We start from the raw sequence: 11,698 nt of genomic DNA on the forward strand, positions 1-11,698 counted from the left end.
TTTTTTTTGACAGCCTTAGAACATATATAAGCATGATTAAAATTTTTTTGACATTCTTAGAAGACATATATGCATGATTGAGTTACTATGATTTTTTTTTGACAGACTTAGAACCCATATATGCATGATTGAATCACTATTAAATTTTTTTAACAACGTTAAAACACATATATGCTAGATTGAGTCACTATAATTTTTTTTGACAGCCTTAGAACACATATATGCATGATTGAATCACAATGAAACTTTTTAACAGCCTTAGAACACATATGTGCATGATTGAATATTTTATACAGTCTTAGAACACATATATGTATGATTGAAATTTTTTTGACAACCTTAAAACACATATATGCATGATTGAATCACTACAAAAATTGTTTTATTGGATTAGAACACATATATGCATGATTGAATCACTGTAATTTTTTTTTGGCAACTTTGAATACATATACGCATGATTGTCACTATTTACATATATGCATGATTTTTTTTTATATTCTTAGATCATAGATATGCATGATTGAATCACATTTTTTTTTTGATAATGTTAAAACATATATATGCATGATTGAGTCACTATGAAATTTTTTTGACAGCCTTAGAACACATATATGCATGATTGAATCACTCCAAAATTTTTTGACGGCCATAGAACATATATATGCATGATTGAATCACTATGAATTTTTTTTGACCAATTAGAACCCATATATACATGATTGAATGTCTATGAATTTTTTTTGACAACTTTAAAACACATATGTGCATGATTGAATCACTATGAAATGTTTTAGACAACCTTAGAACACATATACGCACGATAATTTTTTTTGACAGCCTTAGAACACATATATGCATGATTGAAAATTTTTTGATGGCCGTAGAACACATATATGCATGATTGAGTTACTATGATTTTTTTTGGCTGACTTAGAACCCATATATGCATGATTGAATCACTATTAAATTTTTTTTAACAACGTTAGAACACATACATGCTAGATTGAGTCACTATAAATTTTTTTTGACAGCCTTAGAACACATATATGCATGATTGAATCACAATGAAACTTTTTGATAGCCTTAGAACACATATGTGCATGATTGAATATTTTTTACAGTCTTAGAACACATATATGTATGATTGAAATTTTTTTGACAGCTTTAAAACACATATATGCATGATTGAGTCACTACAAAAATTGTTTTACTGGATTAGAACACATATATGCATGATTGAATCACTATAATTTTTTTTGACAACTTTGAATACATATACGCATGATTGTCACTATTTACATATGCATTATTTTTTTTTGATATTCTTAGATCATAGATATGCATGATTGAATCACTAAATTTTTTTTTTTGATAATGTTAAAACATATATATGCATGATTGAGTCACTATGAATTTTTTTGACAGCCTTAGAACACATATATGCATGATTGAATCACTACAAATTTTTTTTGATGGCCATAGAACATATATATGCATGATTGAATCACTATGAATTTTTTTTGACCAATTAGAAACCATATATGCATGATTGATTGTCTATCATTTTTTTGGACAACTTTAAAACACATATGTGCATGATTGAATCACTATGAAATGTTTTAGACAGCCATATAACACATATACACACAATAAATTTTTTTTTGACAGCCTTAGAAGACATATATGCATGATTGAAATTTTTTTGATGGCTGTAGAACATATATATGCATGATTGAGTAGCTCTGAATTTTTTTTGACAGGCTTAGAACACATATGCATGATTGAATCACTATGAAATTTTTTAGAGCACATATATCCATGATTGACTCAGTATGAATCTTTTTTGATTGCCTTAGAACAAATATATGCAAGATTGAATCAATATAAATTTTTTTTGACAACCTTAGAACACCTATATACACGATTGAAATATTTTTGACAGCCTTAGAACACATATATGCATGATTAAATCACTACAAAATTTTTTTGACTGCATTAGAACACATATATTCATGATGGAATCACTGTAATTTTTTTTTACAACTTTAGAAGACATATATGCATGATTGAATCACTATTTACATATAAGCAAAATTGAATCAGTATGATTTTTTTGACATTCTTAGAACACAAATATGCATGATTGAACCACTATAATTTTTTTTTGACAATGTTAGAACATGTATGTATGATTGAGTCACTATGATTTTTTTTTTTGACAATGTTAGAAATCGTGTGCATGACAGAGTCACTATGATTTTTTTTTGACAGCCTTAGAACACATATACACATGATTGAATCACAACGAAATTTTTTTAACAACGTTAGAACACATATATGCATGATTGAGTCTCTATGAAATTTTTTTGATAGCCTTAGAACACATACATGCATGATTGAATCACTATGAAATGTTTTTGAAAACCTTAAAACAAATATACAGATGATTGAATCACTATAAAATTTTTTGGACAGCCTTAGAACCCATCCATACATGATTGAATCACTATGAAGTTTTTTTTATAGTTTTAGAACACCTCTATGCATGATTGAATCACTATAAATTTTTTTTGACAACCTTAGGACACATATACGCTTGATTGAATCACTATGGAATTTTTTTTACAACCTTAAAACACATATGTGCTTAATTGAGTCACTATGAAATTTCTTTGACAGGCTTAGAACACATTTGCATGATTGAATCACTGTAATTTTTTTTACAGCTTAGAACATATATATAACTGATTGAATCACTATAAAAATTTTTGACAGCATTAGAACACATATACACATGATTGAATCACTATTAAAATTTTGTGACAGCCTTAGAACAAATATATGCAAGATTGAAACACTATAAAATTATTTTGATAGCCTTAGAACACATATATGCATTATTGAATCACGATGATTTTTTTTGACAGCCTTAGAACACATATATGCATGACTGAATCACCATGAATTTTTTTTGACAGCCTTAAAACACATATATGCTTGATTGAATCATGATAATTTTTTTTGACATGGTTAGAACACATGTATACATGATTGAGTCACTATATAATTGTTTTGACAGCCTTAGAACACATAGATAAATGATTGAATCACTATGAATTTTTTTGACAGCCTTATAACACATGTACGCATGATTGAATCACTGTGAATTTTTTTCACAACATTTGAGCACATATGTGATTAATTGAGTCACTATGTAATTTTTTTGACAGCCTTAAAACATATATATGCATGATTGAATCACTAGGAAATTTTTTTGACAACCTTAGAACACATATGTGCATGATTGAATCACTATCAAATTTTTTTGACAACCTTAGAACACATATACGCATGATTGAATGAGTATGATTTTTTTTTGACAATGTTAGAACACATATGTGCTTTGTTGAGTTACTATGAATTTCTTTTAAGAGCCTTAGAACACATATATGCATGATTGAAATCTATGCATGATTGAATCACTATGATTTTTTTTTTTGACAGCCTTAGAACACATATACGCATGATTGAATCAATATGAAATTGTTTTGACAACCTAATAAGATATATATGCATGATTGAATCACTATGATTTTTTTTTGAGAGCCTCAGAACACATATATGCATGATTAAGTCACTAAGAAATTTTTTTGACAGCCGTAGAGCACATATATGCATGATTGAATCACTATGAATTTTTTTTGACAGCTTTAGAACACATATATGCATGATTGAATCAGTATGAAAATGTTTTGACAGCCTTAGAACACATATATGCATGATTGAATTAGTATGAAATTTTTTTGACAGCCTTAGAACACATATATCCATGATTAAATCACTATGAATTTTTTTTGACAGCCTTAGAACACGTATATGAATGATTGAAATTTTTTTGACAGCCTTAGAACATATATATGCGTGATTAAATCACTAAAATTTTTTTTGACCGCATTACAACACATATATATGCATTATTGAATCACTATAATTTTTTTTGACAACCTTCGAACCCGTAAATGCATGGTTGAATCACTATAAATTTTTTGTGACATTCTTAGAACACATATATGCATGATTGAATCACTACAATTTTTTTATTACAATATTAGAAAACTTATATGCATGATTAAGTCGCTGCGAAATTTTTTTGATAGCCTTAGAACCCATATACGCATGATTAAATCACTCTGAAATTTTTTGACAGCCTTACAATACATATATGCATGATTGAATCACTATGATTTTTTATTGACAATGTTAGATCGCACGTATGCATGATTGAGCTTCTATGAAATTTGTTTGGGAGCCTTAAAACATATATATGCATGATTACATCACTTAGAAAATTTTTTGACAGCCTTAGATCACATATATGCATGATTGAGTTTTTTTTGACAGCCTTGGAACACATATACGCATGAATGAATCACTATAATTTGTTTTGACTGCCGTAGAAGACATATACGCATGATTGAATCAATATGATTTTTTTTGTGACAAACTTAAATCTCATATATGCGTGATTGAATCGCAATGATTTTTTTTTGATAGCCTTAGAACATACATATGCATGATTGAATTGCTATGATTTTTTTTTGACAACGTTAGAACACATATATGCATGACTGAGCCTCTATGAAATTTTTTCACAGCCTTTGAACATATGTATGCATGATTGAATCACAAAGAAATTTTTTTGATAACCTTAGAAAACATATATGCCTGATTATTTTTTTTTTGACAGCCTTAGTACACATATACACATGATTGAATAACTATGAAATTTTTTTGACAGCCGTAGAACTCATATACGCATGATTGAATCAATATGATTTTTTTTGGTTAACTTAAAACACATATATGCGTGATTGAATCACTATGAATTTTTTTTGAAGGCTTAAAACACATATATGCATGATTGAATCACTATGAATTTTTTTTGACAACATTAGAACACATATATGCCTGATTGAATCACTATGAATTTTTTTGACAACGTTAGAACACATATGTGATTAGTTGAGTCACTATGTAATTTTTTTGACAGCCTTAGAGCACATATATGCATGATTGAATCACTATGAAATTTTTTTGACAGCCTTGGAACACATATACGCATGATTGAGTCACTATCAATTTTTTTTGATAACCTTAGAACACATATACGCATGATTGAATCACTATGAAATTTTTTTGACAACGTTAGAACACATATGTGCTTAATTGGGTTACTATGATATTTTTTTGACAGCCTTAGAACAAATATATGCATGATTGAAATATATGCAAGATTGAATCGCTATGATTTTTTTTTGACAGCCTTAGAACACATATATGCATGATTGAATCATTGTGAATTTTTTTTGACAGACTTAGAAAACATATATGCATGACTGAATTACTATGAATTTTTTTTGAGAGCCTTAGGACACATGTATGCATGATTGAATCCCTATGAATTTTTTTTGACAGCCTTACAACATATATATGCAAGATTTAGTCACTAAATATTTTTTTGACTGCCTTAGAACACAATTAGGCATGATTGAATCACTATAAGTTTTTTTTGACAAGCTTAGAACACATATATGCATGATTAAGTCCCTATGAAATTTTTTTGACAGCCTTGAAACACATATATGCATGATTGAATCACTATGAAATTTTTTGACAGCCATAGAACATATATATGCATGATTGAATGAATATGATTTTTTTTTGAAAACCTTAGAACAAATATACGGATGATTGAATCACTATAATTTTTGTTTGACAGCCTTAAAACACATATATGCATGATTGAATCACTATGAAGTTTTTTTAAAGTTTAAGAACACATCTACGCAAGATTGAAGCACTATGAAATTTTTTTGACAACCTTACGACACACATATGATTGATTGAATCGCTATGAATTTTTTTTGACAACCTTAAAACACATATGTGATTAATTGAGTCACTATGAAAGTTTTTTGACAGACCTAGAACACATATTTGCATGATTGAATCACTAGAAATTTTTTTGACTGCCTTAGAACAAATATATGCATGATTGAATAACTATAAAAATATTTTGACAGCATTAGAACACATATACTCATGATTGAATCACTATTAAAATTTTGTGACAACCTTATAACACATATATGCAAGATTGAATCACTATAATTTTTTTTGACAGCCTTAGAACACATATATGCATGATTGAATCACTATAATTTTTTTTGACAGCCTTAAAACACATATATGCATGATTGAATCACTATAAAATTTTGTTGACATGGTTAGAAGACATATATACATGATTTTTTTTGACAACCTTGGAACACATATACGCATGACAGAATCACTATGAATTTTTTTTGACAGCTGTAGAAGATATATATGCATGATTGAATCAATATGATTTTTTTTGACAAACTTAAATCACATATACGCATGATTGAATCACAAAGATTTTTTTTGATAGCCTTAGAACATACATATGCATGATTGAATCACTATGATTTTTTTTGAAAACCTTAGAACACATATATGCATGATTGAGCCTCTATGAATTTTTTTTCACAGCCTTTGAACATATATATGCATGATTGAATCACAAAGAATTTTCTTTTGATAGCCTTAGAAAACATATATGCATGATTAAATTTTTTTTGACATTTTTAAAACACGTATACACATGATTGAATCACCATGAATTTTTTTTGACAGCCGTAGAACTCATATACGCTTGATTGAATCAATCTGATTTTTTTTTGGGAAACTTAAAACACATATACGCGTGATTGAATCACTATGATTTTTTTGAAGGCTTGTTACACATATATGCATGATTGAATCACTATGAATTTTTTTTGACAACAATAGAACACATATATGCAAGATTCAATCACTATGAATTTTTTTGACAATGTTAGAACACATATGTGATTAATTGAGTCACTATTTTATTTTTTTGACAGCCTTAGAACACATATACGCATGATTGAATCACTATGAATTTTTTTTGACAGCCTTAGAACACATATACTCAAGATTCAATCACTATCAATTTTTTTTGAGAACCTTAGAACACATATACGCATGATTGAATCACTATAATTTTTTTTTGACAGACTTAGAACACATATATGCATCATTGAATCACTATGAATTTTTTTTGATAGCCTTAGAACACATATATGCATGATTGAATCAGTATGAAATTTTTTTGACAGCCTTTGATCACATATATGCATGATTAAGTCACTACGAATTTTTTTTGACAGCCTTAAAACACATATATGCATGATTGAATCACTATGAAATTATTTTGCCAGCCTTAGAACACATATATGCATGATTGAACCAGTATGAATTTTTTTGGCAGCCTTAGAACACATATATACATGATTAAATTTTGTTTGACAGCCTTAGAACATACATACGCATGATTGAATGACTATAATTTTTTTTTGAAAACCTTAGAACAAATATACGGATGATTGAATCACTATAAATTTTTTTGAACAACCTTAGAATATATGCATGATTGAATCACTATGAAGGTTTTTTACAGTTTAAAACACATCTACGCAAGATTGAATCACTATGAATTTTTTTTGACAACCTTAGGACACACGTATGCTTGATTGAATCACTATGATTTTTTTTGACAACCTTAAAACACATATGTGATTAATTTAGTCACTATGAAATTTTTTTGACAGACTTAGAACACATATTTGCATGATTGAATCACTATAAATTTTTTTGACTGCCTTAGAATAAATATATGCATGATTGAATCACCATAAAAAATTTTTGATAGCGTTAGAACACATATACTCATGATTGAATCACTATTAAAATTTTGTGACAACCTTAGAACATATATACGCAAGATTGAATCACTATAAATTTTTTTTGACAACCTTAAAACACATATATGCATTATTAAATCACTATGAAAATTTTTTGACAGCCTTAGAACACATATATGCATGATTGAATCACTATGAATTTTTTTGACAGCCCTAAAACACATATATGCATGATTGATTTACTATAAAATTTTCTTGACATAGTTAGAACACAAATATACATGATTGAGTTACTATAAAATTGTTTTGACAGCCTTAGAACACATAGATAAATGATTGAATGACTATGAATTTTTTTTGACAGCCTTAGAACACATATATGCATGATTTAATCACTATGAATTTTTTTTGACAACATTAGAACACATATATGCAAGAATTCAATCACTATGATTTTTTTTGACAACGTTAGAACACATATGTGATTAGTTTAGCCACTATGTAATTTTTTTGACAGCCTTAGAGCATATATATGCATGATTGAATCACTATCAAATTTTTTTGACAGCCTTATAACACATATACGCATGATTGAATCACTATCAATTTTTTTTGATAACCTTAGAACACATATACGCATGATTGAATCACTATGAATTTTTTTTGACAATGTTAGAACACATATGTGCTTAATTGGGTTACTATGATATTTTTTTGACAGCCTTAGAACAAATATATGCATGATTGAAATATATGCAAGATTGAATCGCTATGATTTTTTTTGACAGCCTTAGAACACATATATGCATGATTGAATCATTGTGAATTTTTTTTGACGGACTTAGAAAACATATATGCATGACTGAATTACTATGAATTTTTTTTGAGAGCCTTAGGACACATGTATGCATGATTGAATCCCTATGAATTTTTTTTGACAGCCTTACAACATATATATGCAAGATTTAGTCACTAAATATTTTTTTGACTACCTTAGAACACAATTAGGCATGATTGAATCACTATAAATTTTTTTTGACAAGCTTAGAACACATATATGCATGATTAAGTCCCTATGAAATTTTTTTGACAGCCTTGAAACACATATATGCATGATTGAATCACTATGAAATTTTTTGACAGCCTTAGAACATATATATGCATGATTGAATATGTATGATTTTTTTTTGGCAGCCTTAGAACACATATATACATGATTGAATTTTGTTTGACAGCCTTTGAACATATATATGCATGATTGAATGAATATGAATTTTTTTTGAAAACCTTAGAACAAATATACGGATGATTGAATCACTATAATTTTTGTTTGACAGCCTTAAAACACATATATGCATGATTGAATCACTATGAAGTTTTTTTAAAGTTTAAGAACACATCTACGCAAGATTGAAGCACTATGAAATGTTTTTGACAACCTTAGGACACACATATGATTGATTGAATCGCTATGATATTTTTTTGACAACCTTAAAACACATATGTGATTAATTGCGTCACTATGAAAGTTTTTTGACAGACCTAGAACACATATTTGCATGATTGAATCACTAGAAATTTTTTTGATTGCCTTACAACAAATATATGCATGATTAAATAACTATAAAAATATTTTGACAGCATTAGAACACATATACTCATGATTGAATCACTATTAAAATTTTGTGACAACCTTATAACACATATATGCAAGATTGAATCACTATAATTTTTTTTTGACAGCCTTAGAACACATATATGCATGATTGAATCACTATAATTTTTTTTGACAGCCTTAAAACACATATATGCATGATTGAATCACTATAAAATTTTGTTGACATGGTTAGAACACATATATACATGATTTTTTTTGACAGCCTTGGAACACATATACGCATGACAGAATCACTATGATTTTTGTTTGATAGCCGTAGAAGATATATATGCATGATTGAATCGATATGATTTTTTTTGACTAACTTAAATCACATATACGCGTGATTGAATCACAATGATTTTTTTTGATAGCCTTAGAACATACATATGCATGATTGAATTACTATGATTTTTTTTTACAACCTTAGAACACATATATGCATGATTGAGCCTCTATGAATTTTTTTCAAAGCCTTTGAACATATATATGCATGATTGAATCACAAAGATTTTTTTTTGATAGCCTTAGAAAACATATATGCGTGATTAAATTTTTTTTGCCATTCTTAGAACACATATACGCCTGATTGAATCACCATGAAATTTTTTTGACAGCCGTAAAACTCATATACGCTTGATTGAATCAATATGATTTTTTTTTGGGAAACTTAAAACACATATATGCGTGATTGAATCATTATGATTTGTTTTGAAGGCTTGGAACACATATATGCAAGATTGAATCACTATGATTTTTTTTTGACATTAGAACACATATATGCACGATTGAATCACTATGAATTCTTTTGACAATGTTAGAACACATATGTGATTAATTGAGTCACTATTTAATTTTATACAGCCTTAGAACACATATATGCATGATTGAATCACTATGAAATTTTTTTGACAGCCTTAGAACACATATACGCAAGATTGAATCACTATCAAATTTTTTTGAGAACCTTAGAACACATATACGCATGATTGAATGACTATGATTTTTTTTTGACAGCCTTAGAACACATATATGCATGATTGAATCAATATAAATTTTTTTTGACAGCCTTAGAACACATATATGCATGATTAAGTCACTATGAATTTTTTTTGACAGCCTTAAAACACATATATGCATGATTGAATCACTATGAAATTATTTTGCCAGCCTTAGAACACATATATGCATGATTGAACGAGTATGAATTTTTTTGGCAGCCTTAGAGCACATATATACATGATTGATTTGTTTGACAGCCTTAGAACATATATACGCATGATTGAATGACTATGAATTTTTTTTTGATAGCCTTAGAACACATATATGCATGATTGAATCCATATGACTTTTTTTTGACAGCCATAGAACACATATATGCATGATTAAGTCACTATGATTTTTTTTTGACAGCCTTAAAACACATATATGCATGATTGAATCACTATGAAATTATTTTGCCAGCCTTAAAACACATATATGCATGATTGAACCGGTATGATTTTTTTTTGGCAGCCTTAGAACACATATATACATGATTGAATTTTGTTTGACAGCCTTAGAACATATATACGCAAGATTGAACGACTATGATTTTTTTTGAAAACCTTAGAACAAATGTACGGATGATTGAATCACTATAAATTTTTTTGAACAACCTTAAAACACATATATTCATGATTGAATCACTATGAAGTTTTTTTAAAGTTTTAGAACACATCTATGCAAGACTGAATCACTATGATATTTTTTTGACAACCTTAGGACACACGTATGCTTGATTGGATCACGATGATTTTTTTTGACAACCTTAAAACACATATGTGATTAATTGAGTCACTATGAAATTATTTTGACAGACTTAGAACACATATTTGCATTATTGAATCACTATAAATTTTTTTGACTGCCTTAGAATAAATATATGCATGATTGAATCACTATAAAAAATTTTTGATAGCATAAGAACACATATACTCATGATTGAATCACTATTAAAATTTTGTGACAACCTTAGAACATATATATGTAAGATTGAATCGCTATAATTTTTTTTTGACAGCCTTAAAACACATATATGCATTATTAAATCACTATGAAATATTATTGACAGCCTTAGAACATATATATGCATGATTAAATCACTATGATTTTTTTTTTGATAGCCTTAAATCACTGTAAATGATTGAATCACTATGATTTTTTATTGACAAAGTTAGAACACATATAT

This window comes from Nuphar pumila, chromosome 5 (genome assembly GCF_984573655.1).
Source record: "Nuphar pumila chromosome 5, dmNupPumi1.hap1.1, whole genome shotgun sequence".
NCBI lineage: Eukaryota > Viridiplantae > Streptophyta > Magnoliopsida > Nymphaeales > Nymphaeaceae > Nuphar > Nuphar pumila.